Source organism: Eufriesea mexicana, unplaced genomic scaffold (assembly GCF_001483705.2).
Source record: "Eufriesea mexicana isolate 0111107269 unplaced genomic scaffold, ASM148370v2 scaffold265, whole genome shotgun sequence".
Taxonomy (NCBI): Eukaryota; Metazoa; Arthropoda; class Insecta; order Hymenoptera; family Apidae; genus Eufriesea; species Eufriesea mexicana.
This window is the reverse complement of record NW_016908444.1, coordinates 22896-38509: the sequence shown is the minus strand read 5'-3', so window position 1 is coordinate 38509 and position 15614 is coordinate 22896.

The following is a 15614-nucleotide window of genomic DNA, read 5'->3' as shown; positions in this document are numbered from 1 at the left end:
TTGTCTGCCACGTTGGTCATATATGATGGACACAGGTTTTTCCTGTCACGCCACGGAGGTCATTGGTGACCGAAGCGCTTGAACTACTTAAACTACGTAGAACAACGTTGACTGAAAATTGACGGTTAGTGCATTTGGAATATCTAACCGCTAAGTTGGAAGATATTTTGAAATAAAAAGTACCCAATTGAGCGATTAAACATTTTTATTACAACATCAAAGAAATATTAGAACAAATGTTGCATCCAGCGATGCACTCTCGCGGCGTCCCGAGATAAACATGTGATTTCAGCGTGATAATCAAAGGTTAACCCTTTGCTAAGAAGGGCAGGCTTTTTTGGTTAAAGAAGGGCACGAGTTGAAAAATTTTCTGCCATAAGGCTGACGATATTTTTTAAGCAGTACATAAGAAATCGTATAATAATTAACACGTAGAATAATTTAATTTCGATACCTCGCGCACTGTTACGTTATTTTAAATTTGCTGTATTAATTAACATCGAGCTTCGAAATTTGATCAAATGGCGACAGAAAGGCGCCTCTCGAGTGCAAAGGGTTAATAGTCATCCGTGACTCTCAAATTAGTGACTCTTTCGATAGTCCTCCCGTTAGAAAACAAAATTCTCGTGATCCGTCTCGCCCAAGTCTATCTCTCTCCCCGACCTACCAAAATCGACGTCTTTCATCGTCTATCGCGAAGGATATTCCGTCTACGCGAAAGAAAGACAGGCAGATTTACGCGTCTGCAAATGAAATCATTTCGAATGCACTAGTGGTGACCGTGCTCGGAGCTGGAATTTCGAGGAACCCTCTGAACGCGCGACCATCGCGCCAGTCCGTCTCACTCGCGTGAGGCCGAGAAGCAGTTGTGAGAATAATCGCGTTGCGGTTCGTCCGTCATGTGTTTCGGATATCCGGTATTCTTTTTGCTCTCGTCCTCCGCTTCGCTTTTGAATCCGCTAGTCGAGGAAATCACAGGATCACCGATGACGCCCGGAGCCTGAACATCGGCCGGCAGCTGGCCGATCGGCGGATCACGAAACGTGATGCACGCGCGTGCAGCCTCATGTCTGGCTGCATAATGCGGATAACGCGTTTCGCAACATATGGAGAAGCGGAACAGCATGGCGGAGACGCTCGTGCGACCGCGCGCAACACGAGTTCGCGGTTTCTCGATTTTGCGTCGAGATTAACGCCGCCGATTCCTCCAGCGATCCTTCCTCCGGTGATTCGTCACGATTCGACTGCTCCTGCGCGTCTATGCACCTACGCGTCTGTAACGAAGAGGGTGTCACGGGACACGATTATCGCTAGGTTTACGGACGCTATCTGTATACCTGTTTCTAAGGACACCTGTCAAATTGACAGGTAAAGGAAACCACGTGCCTTTTCTTTAACGATTAGTTTAATTTAACCGTTTGCGTTCCAAGCAGCGCGATCGCGCTCTTCAGTCGAAGTGGCGCGCTCAACTTTGCTGATGCACGTACGTCACACCAATAAGCGCTATTGCGACGATTGGGATTTTTCGACATAAAATTAAACAAGCGCTATCGCACCGTTTGGACTTCTTCGATTAAGCAAGCGTTATCGCGCTGTTCCTGGTTCTTCGACCGAGTTCTTCCAAAAGGCTCTGGGACTCAAACGGTTAAAAACAATTATATATTATATTAACAGTCTTGATATAAGTTAACTAAATCTGTTCCCACCGTATAATTTGGAGCAATCCTTCCGTCAAATTGACGGGTTCCGTAAATCTAGTGTTAACGTTGTAACCAAAATATGTCCCTAAAGGCACGCGTATGCAGGATCGCCACTTAATCGTATTTCGGCAAATAGTCGTGAAAGACTTGAATAAAATAATTAGATATTCCTGCTATGACTCTTAGTCCGTGGATTTAAAGCAGTAGAGGATGTCAACACTATGCCGTCCGCACGTCTAATCGGGATTCTTTTGTTTGGCGCCGGTAGGACTGACTCATCGTTTGCACATGATACCAACGTGGTGTCACTGACATTTGCCCGATAGTTTTCGCATGACACCAACGTGGTGCCACTGGACGACACAGTGTTAAAAAGCAAACGAAAAGCTCCGAGCAACCACTGACTGGTTTGTTAAAGAATCGGTGAATTTTTATATACACGGTTGTCTCATTTCCAAGGGAGTGACGAATGATTAGGATTGGGCTTGAGTCGTGACGTCAGCTGGCGTTACAAGGGAACCGTAGATCGGTAGAAGGCGAGCTCGAGGTCGAATTGAAATTACGCAAAAGTCGAGAGGAATCGTCGATCTCGGTGACTAGGCCCGGAGGAAATTTTCGAGGAATTTTCCGCGCTCCCAGGCGACTCGGGAACGTTGAATTTCATAGGTTGACTCGCCGATGATCCTTTTGAAGCGGAGTCCCTTGTCGGGCAGCCACGCGCGCCACTCGTACGTCCGCGTCGCGATGGCTCGTCTTCGACAAACGAGAATAAAATATACATGAATCTCTTTTTCCGAAATATTCAAATCTCCAGTCCTCGGATCAAATAACTGGCAGGGGTATCGGGTCGCCGTGTTGGCCCCGAGGTGGTCTCAGGCCATGAATATCATGACTGACCAAACTCGGTTCCCATACTAGTCACGTTCTGACGATTCCCGTAAGGTGTGGTCCGCAGAGTCGGTTTCCGGAAATCAGGCTATCGGGTTTCGCGCCTGCTCGCGCGCGCGCGCTTCGGCTAGGCAGCCTGGTTTCCGTTTGGAAACCGCGCCGCGTGATACGTTTCAAACGGGACGCGCACCGTGAAACGCCTCGATTACCATTAATTTGTCTTCCGGTATTAACCCTTTGCACTCGAGAGGTGACCCTCAGTCGCCGTTTCATAAAATTTCGAAGATCGATGTTAATTAATATATCAAATTTAACGTAACGCAACAGTGTGCGAGGTATCGAAATCAAATAATTCTACAATTTTATTATTATACAATTCTTTATTTACTGCTCAAAAAAGTATCGTCAGTTTTTTAGTACAGAATCTTTGAATTTCTACTCTTCTCTAGCCGAAAAATCCTCGAGTGCAAAGGGTTAAAATGACTATGAAAATGCTGCTACGAGGACAAATATTTCGTAATTTCCTTAACCCTTTGCACTCGAGAGGTGACCCTCAGTCACCGTTTCATAAAACTTCGAAGATCGATGTTAATTAATATATCAAATTTAACGTAACGTAACAGTGTGCGAGGTATCGAAATCAAATAATTTTACAATTCTGTTATTATACAATTCTTTATTTACTGCTCAAGAAAGTATCGTCAGTTTTTTAGTACAGAATCTTTAAATTTCTACTCTTCTGTAGCCAAACAATCTTCGAGTGCAAAGGATTAACCCGCGTCGCCTCTCACGATCCTCCATTCCGTCCATCTCGTTTACGAAGCTTGGAAATTCGCTCGATGACGAACAGTCGCGTTCCCGATCCACCGAAATCGCGTGTCCGACGCTGCTTCTTCGCGATTCGAACAACGTTCTAGTCTTTATGGGAGTCGGATAAAGCATAGGAAGAAACAAAGAGGGGAAACATCGAACGACTAACCGTGTCGTCGGGGCCGGTCGTTTATTGCGTCTCCAGGAAAAAAGCCGCCATTATTTCGCGAGGATAAACTGGCAATAACTGTCGCATTCGGGGCTCTCGCTAAAGTCGTTAGTTTTTCCAGCTAATGTCCGGTAACCTCTGACTCCCCGCCATTCCAGCGATTACGTAAACGAACGTTAAGGGTGTGCACCCCCTCGCGGCGAATATGCGATTTTTCTGCAAACGGGGACCGAATCCGCGGCGACAATGGGGGGACACGGTGGATAGGAAGGAGAGGTATCGCGAAGCTTCGACTTCCCCCAAGGTCGTAAATCGAGGCTCGTCAATGGCAGACGGGGTTGGCCGCTCTTTTTTTCCAAGAGGACGCGATCGAATACACCTCGTTTGCCTTGTATTTCACTTCCGGCGTAACGGGATCGTCGTCGTCGTCCGCGTTCATCGAGTCAGCCTGACTGACGTTGATTGTCCACGCAATCGTCGGCGAGTCGCAGTTAGTTATTTCGTTAATGGCGCTCATCGACGTCGTCGAGATCCTTTCTTCGACGTTTATCGTCGGCGATTTCGAAGACCGCTCCGAGGGTCATTCTTTTTCCTGTTTTTTCCTTTCAATCGTAATGGTCGCAAAACGCCAGACCCTGGTCGGTTATATCGGTCTGTCCGAAGTTTTATGATTGATTTTCTTCGCAAAGTTAGATAACGAAACGTATGCAAAACGGTCGCGACTGCGTGATCGGCTGGACGGAAGTTGTTTGGTCGCGCTGCCATTATCTTCGCTCCCGTTTTCGTCTTCCGCGAGCGACAGAAGGACGATTAGTCACGAGCTTAACGCGTTTACGTGACCGTCGCATGGAAATTTCCGATAAACTAGCGAAAAAGGGCAGAAGAAACGCTCGTTTTTATTCCATCGCGTTTAATACCCCATGCACGACAAGAAAGCCTTCGCTCACGTTCCACGCTTTCAACCGCTCGTTTGTGTGCATAGAAACGGACACCGATATCTTCTACGCTTTTTATTTTTATAATTTCTATCTAATTTCGTTTTATAATTTCTAGAAAGCCTGTGTACTTGCAAAATTTCGAAGTTATCGTATAATTGTGGTGTTTCGCAATCGACGTTTAAAATTTTGTAGGGAACCGGTAAAGAAGTCAACGTTTTCATCTAATGTACGTGTAACTGTTAACCCTTTGCGCTCGAGAGGCGCTCTTCATTTGATAAAATTTCGAAGCTCGATATTCATAGATATGTTAACCCTCTGCACTCGAGAGGTAACTCTCAGTCACCATTTAACTAGCTTCTAAAGATCGACGTTAATTAATATATCAAATTTAAAATTACCTAACCATGTATGCAATGTCGAAGAAAAATAATTCTCTCTTAATTTGCATATGATTTCTCATTTACCATTTTAAAAATATCCTCCACTCTATGATAGAAAGTCTTCGAATTACTATTTTTCCGTAACAAAAAAGTCGTCGAGTGCAAAGGGTTAAATTTCAGATAATGTAACGATGAGCGAGGTATGGAAATCAGATGATTCTACGTGTTAATTATCATCCGATTTCTCATCCTGCTATACTCCTTATTAAGCTATCCATCTCACGGATGGTGCCATTGCTTCATATGGTGTCCTTCTAACGAAGATAGGTCCATAATTATGGTTAGTGAAATGCATATTCGAAACGAATAAACAACAGTCGAGATCGATCATTGAGTCGAATCGACCACCCCCGATGATAGGGGTGGAAAGTATTTATACGGATCTCGATTCGAGAATTTTTCGTTTTCCGTCTACTAGGGATACAGGGATGGGGATTTTAGTAGGTTTTTAAAATTAACGCCTCGCATTGGTGTCGCTTGTCTCAACCCCTTGCTGCCTCCCATCGAGGTCGCTCTCCTCTTCGCGCTCGTGTCATCGTGTTCGCACTTAATGAATAAGAGCTTCGAATCGCCTCGTAAACCGTCCGGCAGTTAACACTCGACGTTCGAATAGCGGCGTTGCTACTTAACTACTGTACACCCTTTCGTTCATCCCTTCTCGCTCTTTCCGACCCTCCCTCTGCTCCGGCTTCACGCGCATCCGTTCCCTTCGAGACCGAGAATATCCTCAGGGTCGTTCAAATACGACCCGGCCGTTGTTTCAATCGCGACATCGTCGATTCGTTTAATCAAATCCGTTTGCCAATTCATTTGTCTTCGGAATCCACCTTTTCGAGGCTATTTCTCGTTAAATTCAGGAAAAATGGCGAGCTTGAAGACTTTCCTAGCCTCTTAATCAGGAATATTCTTGATCAGAGTATGTTTCAAGCGTGAAACCCTTTTCTCGTCGATGGAGGTCTCCAGGCCGAAGGTCAACCTTCGTCCAAAGAGCACACGGCAACGAAGGTAGCGTAAATCGCGGTTAGACAAACGAAACTGTCTAGACAGCGAGGTCTAGACCCGAGACACAACGGTCTCTCCTTTCGGAAGCTCCGTAATTTCCCCGCGAGACCTTCGACACCGGGCATAACCTCCGCAATACCTGTCTCACGATTGATGGTAGTCCCGGGAAAATCGGTAATAAGCAGTGCCGCGAAATTTTCGACGGTGATCGACGAGGCTGGATGCAGCCGCTCGCGCGTATCTTAGGCTTTCACATTCCAGCATGGAATTTATGGACTGCGCCTGGAATAGAAACCGTCGAATTGGCTGCCAGGTCTTGACAATCGGTAATGACTTTCGTCCAAGGTCTATCGCGATCTCTCGAATCCTCGACGGTGATTGTTGATATAACGATATAGGATTGGGTGGCCTAGGTAGACGAATTTTTAGAGATCGCGAGAAACAGTTGGACAATTACGAATGGCACTTGGGAATGTAACACGAAGCAACCAGGCTGATGGGCTACCGATGGCAATATGACTGCGATCGGGCGTCATGCTATTCAATATTCGACGGTGATCGTTGATATAACGGTATAGGATCGAGTGGCCCAGGCTAGACGAACTTTTCGAGATCCAAGGAAAGAGTTTAACAATTGCAAATGGCACTTGGGAGTGTAACGCGGAGTGGCCAGGGTGGTGGGTTGCCGATGGCAACGTGACCGCGGTCGGAAATCACGCTATTTAGCCTCGTATGCAATATTCGACGGTGATTGTTGATATAACGATATAGGATTGGGTGGCCTAGGTAGACGAATTTTTAGAGATCGCGAGAAACAGTTGGACAATTACGAATGGCACTTGGGAATGTAACACGAAGCAACCAGGCTGATGGGCTACCGATGGCAATATGACTGCGATCGGGCGTCATGCTATTCAATATTCGACGGTGATCGTTGATATAACGGTATAGGATCGAGTGGCCCAGGCTAGACGAACTTTTCGAGATCCAAGGAAAGAGTTTAACAATTGCAAATGGCACTTGGGAGTGTAACGCGGAGTGGCCAGGGTGGTGGGTTGCCGATGGCAACGTGATCGCGATCGGAAATCACGCTATTTAGCCTCGTATGCAATATTCGACGGTGATTGTTGATGTAACGATATAGGATTGGGTGGCCTAGGTAGACGAATTTTTAGAGATCGCGGGAAGGAGTTGGACAATTACGAATGGCACTTGGGAATGTAACACGGAGCAACCAGGCTGATGGGCTACCGATGGCAATATGACTGCGATCGGGCGTCATGCTATTCAATATTCGACGGTGATCGTTGATATAACGGTATAGGATCGAGTGGCCCAGGCTAGACGAACTTTTCGAGATCCAAGGAAAGAGTTTAACAATTGCAAATGGCACTTGGGAGTGTAACGCGGAGTGGCCAGGGTGGTGGGTTGCCGATGGCAACGTGACCGCGATCGGGCGCCACGCTATTCAGCCGCGTATCCAATATTCGACAGGGACCGGTGAGGTGTTACGGTAATACACGATCGAGGAATGCCATTTGCCGGTGCTTGATTTATGCATTACAGAATATAGAGACACCGCGAGCCCGTGGGGATTCGACGCCGAGGCCGTGGAGCGAGCAACGTGAGTATTATTCAAAGTGTTGCTCATTTGGACACGTGGACAGGCCGGGAGTAAATCGGGCTTTGACCGTACTCAACGACACGTGACGACACGTGCCACCGCGTTGCACATTTCGTGGTCCGCGCGTACGAACGATCCCGTGGCTCTCGAACGCTCGCCGGATCGAGGCCCGATGGAAATCGGCGGAAAGCGGTCGATCCGCCGGCCGATGGAAGCTCGGGCAAAAAGGAAACCGTCGAGCGTTCGTTTTCGAGCGGCTCGAAACCGATGCCCGAGCGCAGATCTCTCCGATGGAATCCTAGAAACGTTGTCGATCCGCGGAGAAATCTCCGCTAATCGAGTAGCTTTGCCGCGAACCAATTAGGTATTCGGGGGATCGTTTTTGCGCGAATTCTTGGCCGGCGGTCGTGTTGGCCGCGTTAATGGGAATGCCACGAGGCGAACTCGATCCGCGGACTAAGAGCGGTGGCCGTTCCAGAGATTTTCTCGCCGCTCTGCAACCCGATTCTTCCTCGTTGCTTGCCCGAATTGCTACGCTGTTGCCTCCATTGGAAACCGCCACTATCGCTTGCCCGTTACCAAAACTGTTATTTCACTCGTGCCTACTCTCGCGTTTCTCGTTCCAGAAACTCTCTCGTCCGCTCGTTAACCGAGTGAAACTACTCGATATACAAGGGAGAGAAGTCGTCAACTTTTTTCCCGTAATTACTATTACGCGTTTGGAGAGAAGATCGGTAAAAGGTTAGTTAAACGATGTAAAAAGCGCGAAATTCCAGGCGTCGCCTATAAGGCGTAACTCGAGAGAGACGTAGGAATACCGCGAGTCGGAGATTCGACCATGGGGACCATATCGAAACCTCGAAGGTTCGATTCGCTCGACCGAGAGAGACGTTTAATCGAATTTGACGTAGCTACGTTCTCATAGCCACAATACACAGGCCCCGAGCCTAGGCCTGGCGTTCCGGGCCCAGAGAGTTTCCATGCGGCGACCTCTGAATGGTCGTTTCGCTGGTCCTCGTCGTCGCCGCCGACTCGCGAAACCCTCCCCGACAAAAGGCGCACTCGAGTTGCGCCACCAAATCGCTCGCTACCAGTTGCATGTTCGAGGGCCGTCGAGCGAGCGGTACCACTCGAGAAGGAATGAAAATCCTTGTTCGATAGTGTATTTAACGGTGGAGTAGTGACCCGGTATGACGGGTGGCCACGCATCGGGTGGCCCGGAAGTATCGACGAGAAGGTAGACGCGGAAACGGAGGAAGAAACGCGTTATCGACCCGCCGAGATCTTCAGGGCTGCGCGGATAATTGCGCGTTTACGTTGCAACGATTCCTCGAAGTCGCATGAAGAAAGGGAATAAACCGGGCGGAAGGAAGTAATCGCGGCTCGATGAAAATTCCAAGTGGCATGTGCTCGATGTCCACGACGCAATTCTCCATGCTAATGCACGGCCGATCGACTTTTTATTCCTCCCCCGCTCGATTTTCTTCCTCGCAAACGACGCTTCTCTCCTCCGCAGGGAGCAGGCTCGAGCGGCCACCCGGTACACCGACGAGCAGCGCACGGTTCCTCGTTCCTTTTTTTCCACGTCGGCCATTTATGGGTGGCGTGCCACTTGACAGGACGCACGGCGTCACGGGGTAATCAAAGTGCCATTATCCATGGGAAATTGTAACCCCCCAATCTCTCCGGCCCCTCCAACCTCCTTGCTACGTATTCATACGAGCTATCGCGACTCGTCTTCTCTCTTTCTGCCACGAACGTACCCCCGGACCCCAGAGCCCCTCGGTCCTCGTCGCACCCGTACTCGATACGGTGTATCCACGGGGTGGTCGTTACGTAAACCTCTGCCTCCCTCTTGTAACGCGCGTTACACGCCGACGAGGGTCGACGAGTGGCGCGGTGTCAAAGCGGAGTCAACCGCTGAAAAATGGCCGCGACTCGTCACGAAGGATTCGACGTAATCGTAATTCTTATCGCCCGACCGACACAACCACCGCGTGTACGTACCATAATTGTTTTCGTGACTCGACGCGTGACCGTGGCGTCGTTAATGCGCAGCGTTAAACATCAACACCGCCGTCCTCGTACGCCTTTCTCCCGCGAATATTCGTCAGATCCGGTCCCCTGGGGGGGTCGCCGAAAATTCGCGCGGAAAATTTTCGGTCGGAAAGGTAAGGTAACACCGTGGACCAGGGAGCAGAGAGAGGACCGAGCGCAGCAGCGATCCAGGAGGCGACGAAGTATAGCGCGACCGGTGTAGCCGTTAGTCGGTGGCGTAGGAGAGAGAGGAGGTTAGTTGGGTTCAGGGGCTGTACCGTGGGCACGAGTCCCAGCCCATGCATACCAATCGAGCGGTAACCTAACAACGGTTAACCGCAACCAGTCGACCCGCTGCTAATCAGAAAATCACGCTACCGCGGAAACCCCCAGCGGAGGGGTTGCAGAGGCTGCGAACCGGTTCGCCTCTCTCTCATAACGCGCCACCTCCTCCACCCCCTGGAATACTTTCTCGCACAGCCAGTGCGCGCGGATCGGGCAGGGGGTTATGTCGGTGTGCTTCCGACGCCCGTAAAACACGAGATGGCGCGACGAGACGCGTCGCACACTTGGGAATAACCCCTGCGGTGGCTGACATCGCGCTAATTACGGGGTTAAATATCAAGGGGTTAACAGCGAGCCAATGTACCGGGCATCGATTATCGAAGTCTCATTTTCCGGCCAGCTTTGCGTCGCTCGACGTAATCGAACCGACGGATAAGCTTAAGGGTCGTCGATTGGTTCGTGCTTACACGAACGGAAGGCTAGGGTGGCTCGGATCGTGACAGCCACGTCGGGGTTATCTTTTTATCTGGCAGTCGGCGAGCGATACCTTGGCACTTTTCGCTTAGGAAGTAATTAAATTTCCGCGATTATTCCGAGGAATCATGCCTGCTGGAGACACCAGTGCCCGCTCGTTTCCGTCTCGCTCGTCAACGACGCCGGCCTTCCAGCGCCAAGTCAAGGCTCCAGGTCGCACGTTCTCTGTTCCGCTTCGCTTCCACGCCACCCCTCGACCATGGACACAATAACGCGTCCAGTGTTTCGGAAGTCGAGTCCTTAAAATTTTCTTCGCGAACGCACCCTTTCTTCCCGTGGACTGCCAAGTGAACGCCGGTCCCACGAGCCACGAGAAATCGACACTCGCATCGGCTACGTTTCGAGGGTGCGATCCCCTCGACTCTCCGAGAGGAGAGACTGGCTATACCGGTCGAGTGCAACCTCGAAGAGGCTCCTCGAGCAAGTAATACGTCCGTGGTTAATAGATTTTATTCAGAGTTTCGCCTTGGTCGGCGACGATAAAATCGCGGAGTAAAAATTTTATTCCTCGTTCCTCGGGAATCCAGGCAGGATAATCGGTAGCCGAGGAATCCTCGTTACTCGAGGAACGGGTGACAAAGGGACCGAAGGACGGGGGGGACGATGAAAGCTATCTCGATACCGTATCCGTGTTCCGATAACCGCGGTGAATAGACTGCGTCGTAAAAAAATGTCGAGATACCCCTAAGAGATCCTTTCTTCGCGGGGCGGAACGGCCGGTGGGGGGGGAGGGAGGTGGAAACGAAGAAACTCCGCAGCTCTGGGAAAATGGAGGACGTTTGTCCACGCTTACCTCCTCTTTTAAGGTTCTTGTAGCGTCTCGGAAGTAGGAAATCTAATTTAACCTCCCGCCCGATCGCGCCGCTTTTCCCTGCCTTGCCAATTCCCTTCCGCGACTCTCCCCTGTAAACCGGACCCGGTTTAAAAAGTTCCACGATCCGAGGAACCGATCGAATCACCTGGGACAGCGGAACACGGAGAGTGCTTGATTATTTCCACAAAAGCGACGAGCAACGCCGTTTTAAATTGCGTTTTAAAAGTCCTTGCTGCTTCTCTCGGTTCTTTACCCCAAAAGAGGGTTCGCGAAACTTCGAACGTTTGATCTTCGTCCCGATATCCTTCGCGCGAGCTTCGCGAAGACGCTCGGACGTTTACCGTCTCGAAACGCCACGAGGATAACGATAATCCCGACAACGGGGTACCTTTGCGAGGCGTAATCGCGGGGGGTGGAAGAAGAGGGGGATGAAAATTGGAAAATCGCGTGATTCTGCACGGATAATGTACCGCGAGCTTGGCGGGAACAGGGAACGTAACGTTTACTCGTTATCGAACTTTTTGCTGATCCCGATAGAAATTCGAACGAGGAGGGCAGAAGAAGCGCGCTCGCGAGGGCAAAAAAGAGAGAAGCTCGGAACAGGCGTACGGAGAGAAAAGTTTTCGCCAAACCGGATACGAGGAAGTTCCACCGTATTCGCGCATCCGGTGCCATAAATCTCGCGGTCTCTTCCCGCCTTCTCGGGCTGGCTGGCCAAGTCACCGGGCCCTCACTCTGTCCGACGAATAAATTTCCCATCAAGCTTTTTCCAGCTCTCGCCGTCCCTCGCGATCGGTGGATCCGCGAACCACCGTGAATCCCCGATCGGCCGCGATCGCGATCGTGATCGACAGCCAGAGCAAACTCGATTCGACGGATTTGTCCGCGTCCCCCTGTTTTACCGACCGATCTACGTCGCCCAGTGGAATTTCTGAGTCGTCGAACCGGGGGGTAAAGTTATACGCGTTTACGCCTCTCCTATGGCGAGCGCGACCAAGGTAATTTTAAAGCCAGAACGTATCGATAAAACGGACAGGTTTGCGATACCCGCGGGTACAACAGATATAGATCACTGACCAGCGAGTTCCTACAATACCAACCGGTTGCTTTTCCGATCGCCGCAAGATTTAAATAACCGGTCGATCATATTATTCCCCTCGACGTCGCGCGCTTTTTATTCTACGCGGTGCACGCCGCGCGAGAAAGTCATAATCGCTCGATAATCCCGATAAAGCTTCTTCCTCGCGCGGATTCATCGGGGAAACAACGACGGACGCGTATTTGTGGGTTATCGATGACGCGCACGCTTGCGGAATCTAAGAGGATCGTATAATAACGTAATTAACGACGCGTTGACAAATTGAATCGGCGGCCAATGTATTCTTTTCATCCTGTCTGTACCCCCGGTACTCTCGCCATAAATATTTCATGGCGGTCGGGCATCCCCGGGTGTCCGTGGAAAATCGTGCAACGTTCAATGATGATCCCCGCGCGCGCGGCAGCCGCGCGACACACCCTCGAAAAATCTTCGCGAGGTAACCATGAAAAACCGATAATCTTCCATCGATCAGCATCAGGCATGATGCTGATGGAGGGAAGGAAGCGTTTCTGGAAAATGTAAATTCTCGTTGAACGGGGAAAAAGGGACCGGACGACGACGCGTAACTGACGCGAGAAGTTTGTACGAGGCGGGTGAGAGGATTTCGACCCTTATTTTAACCCTGCAGCCTGCGGCAAAGCGTCGGGATCGGTGGTCCCTGGACGGTGAGTGGACGAAGCGCGTGGTTGGTCCTCGGGAAATTTCGAGACACGGGGAATCTCGATCTCGAAGAAGAACGGACGACGCCGGGGTTTAGATAAGCGTCGCTACGGGAAGCCATTAACCGGAGAGAACGGCGTGAAAGCAAGGAGGATATTAGAGCGATCCGGCGATTGGCTCCGATGCAATTTCGCACGGTACGCTGGCGGCACGTTGGGCGAAGGTGTTAAATTCACTGGATGTACGTCGGACGAGCCATTCTGGGGTAGCCGACAAATCCGATCGTATTTTCATCGACGCCAAATTGGCAATATCCTCGCCGGTGACGATTCCTGAATTATGCATCAGCCTCGGGGACAGTCGCTTCGCTTCGCTTCGAAGTTTATCCATCCCGCTCGCTTCCATCCGCAGCCTCGACCCGTTCGACTCTCTTCCACGCGGCGAGTTTTCTGCCCTCGCAGCTTCCACCCTCGCGGCCACCCCGACCCCGAACACCCTCTGCCGCCTTCTCCGCCGCCTCCACCACCTCCTCCGCCGCCTCCACCGGCTCTTCCTGCTACGCTTCTCTCCCCTGTCCTCGCTCTCTCGCTCCCGCTCCCTTCCTTCGGGCCCTTTCTCCAATGGAAACGTCACTTATTGGTCGAACGAAAGGGAGGAAAAAGAGAGGATACCCTCGAATCCGACCAATCACGGTGAACGTCCGTGATAATGCTCGCGATATTTGCCGCGGTACAGACACCGGCAAAAGCGCCCCTCGCTCCCAGAGATCGCGAGCAATCGCGTCGACATCCGTTCGCTGCATTTCCCAGCAGCCTCTCGCCCCTCGCTCTTAACGTTGTTTACGCCGAGCCGCCGATTTTCCCCGCGTTACCGCCGAATGCATAAGAAACGATCACGGGATCGAGTAGATCGATCAGATCGATCAGATCGATCGGTCCGTAGCATCGGACGAACCAGCCGAGGGAAAGTAACGAAGCGTCTCGAAGGGACGAGAAAGAGGAGACCTTATCCGTGGATGATAATCGAATCGAGCGTTTGGAAACGGCCCTTAAGCCTTTACGAGAGGGGACAGACAATGGAAGGTAAAAGTAAAGCGTCGTTCTTGGAACGGAGGGCTGCTCACCCCAATAATAAAATGATAAGAACCCCGGTCTCTATCCTTTCCCCCTCTCCGCGCCGCTTTCACCCCCACCGCCGTTTCCTCCGGCCGGAGCCGGCTCGTATATAAATGTCGATATTATTGTAACGAACCGCTTTTGATGGCAATTTCTCCTTCCGCGCGCTCTATTGCTCAGACGAGCCCACGCGATCGGTCACTCGCAAATTCGTTGAATCGAGCGAGGAATTTATGGTTTCCGGATCGAGCGCGTGGCAGAAAGAACACCGGCGCGACGCTTCGAGATCTCGATCCGTCCAGGAAACTTTCCGTCTCTCGATCCACGCTGCATCCACCTCCGTCGCTTATCGATCCCTTATTACCGCCATCACGCTGCATCCGTGTTAACGCGACTTCCATTTTATGCAAAATTTCCTCTATCCCACGTTCGCAGGTTTCTACCTTACCCACCTATGAGTTTACGTAAAACCGCGTATGTTCGCCGATCTCTCGCAATTTTAACAGCGATATCGAAGAATTAATAAATAAATGCGGATGATTTACTACGACTGGATTTATTTATTTACGTTCGAAACATGGTTAAACAATTTCTCTGTTTGCGTCGTCGACGGAATCTTCGCCTTGCGAACGGGAGTACGTGACACTGGGGGTGTGCTTGCGCGACAGGGGTAGCTATTGTAGTCTAGTGTTGCGTTTTCCCGAGCCTTCCGCCACCTTTTCTCCTCTTCGTTCGTCTTTCCGCTTCGTGTCGTCACGTTTGGGTCGCGCGGAAAAGGACCGACAGTTCTTCGTCGCGAGAGGTCTATTCGAATTTGAACTTGCGCGTGTCTTAGAAAAATTAATCGAATGTGCGTCGAGTGTCGCGTGACCGACGAGGCTCGTTCGTTGGTCCAAAGTTGGAATTCGAATCGAAACGCGAATTAGTGAGTTCACGAACGAAGAATTTTCACGGGTCGCAAAGAGGGGTTCCGAAACAGAGGTTCGCGTTGAGAAGAGACGAGACTAGGTAGCACGATGAACGAATTTGAGACGAAAGCGCGACGTCAGACACGCGACAGAGAACGCACACGAGCTAGCCGGGTCGTTCGCCCTCTGCGTCTAGATCCGAGGATCCTCGGAGTGGTCAGGATCAAGAGAGGTATTCGTAAATTTCAGGCGAATTTCGATCCTTGGACCAAGAACGCTGACGAACGAGGCGACCGTAAATACCGTCGACGATCATCGATCCGGGAAATCTAATGACAATGTCTGATAGACCTCGCGAGACACTACGATCCTATCCGCGTCTAGTCGTCATCTAGGTGATCTGTCTCTCTGAAAATCCAAATATCCGGTATTACAGCTGAGTAAGATGTCTAGGCAAAGATAAAGATATTGCAGGATACCAAAAGAAATCGCGAATCGGCTATTGCCAACAAAAACAAATTGCAAACCGATCGATGTCTTCTAGAAGCAAATCGAAAGGTTATTCTATATAACAAAATTAAGTTGCGCGAC